Consider the following 1,195-nt stretch of genomic DNA (forward strand, 5'->3'; position numbering starts at 1 on the left):
AGACTTCAGCTGCAGTAACACGAGCCATGGCCAAGGCTCCAAACCATGTCACCCCAGTGACCATTGCATTGCCACAAGTTTTGATATGTAGTCAAGATGTTGTCCTGGAACAATGGTCTGACCCAACTCTTGCTGCTGTGTGGAAGAAGCAAAAGGGTAAAGTGATTAAGCATTCATGGGGAGGTCAAGCCAGGTTCCTTCATAAACAAGGACGGCTCGATTGTGAGTCGCAAACACCGCAGGGTGAGGTTTGACTGCAGTTTGTCGTTCCTGCTAACTATCGCCAAACAGTGTTAGAATGGGGTCATTGTTCAGCATCAGAAGGTTACATGGGCAAAAGAAAACTCAGGGCCGTATCCGTGCTGAATTTTTCAGGCCAGGAATGGGACAGGAAATAGATAGGTTTGTGTGTTCCTGCAATGTGTATCAGTGTTCCACCAATCAGGGATGTGTCCTTCCTGAGCCGTGTGAATCCACGCCCATAATCTCTGAGTCAGTTGAGAGAGAGGGCATTGGTAATGTGGGTGCAGACCTGATGTCTTGCCCTTATGCTCTAAAATTCTGCGATGATGAATTCTCTCTCTCTCTCTCTCTCTCTCTCTCTCTCTCTCTCTCTCTCTCTCTCTCTGCCCGAGCATTATCTCCATAAAACCAAACCTCGAAAATGGTGAAATTTGGTGGAGCGTTTTTTGTGTGGTAGATACAACGCGAGTAAGCATATTCAGGGGAGAGAGAGAGAGAGAGAGAGAGAGAGAGTATGACACCAGATGGATGCCTCATTATTAAAGAAACAGAAAGAAATCGTGAATCTCTCAGCGTTATAACGTAGTTTTATTTTATATATTAAAACATCCAGAGGGGTTAGAGAAAGTTACCGCTTTAAAATGTACTTTTAAAATCGTCAGGTGATAGAGTTTTTTTTTTATATCTCAATTTAAATAACTCCAGAAACCACACTTCAACGTCACTTCAGTCCTCACTTCAAAACTTCACTTCAGACTCACTTTAGTCTCACTTCAAATCTCACTTCAGACCCACTCCAGTCTCTCTTCAAAACCTTCACTTCAAATCTCACTTCATTATCACTTCAAGCCTCACTTTTAGCCTCACTCCAAAAACTTCACTTTAGTCTCACTTCAAAAACTTTACTTCTGTCTCACAAAAACTTCACTTCAACACTCAGTTTTCTCTCACT

This window comes from Coenobita brevimanus, chromosome 104, assembly GCF_032717465.1.
Source record: "Coenobita brevimanus isolate Jiangsu-jjx chromosome 104, ASM3271746v2, whole genome shotgun sequence".
NCBI lineage: Eukaryota > Metazoa > Arthropoda > Malacostraca > Decapoda > Coenobitidae > Coenobita > Coenobita brevimanus.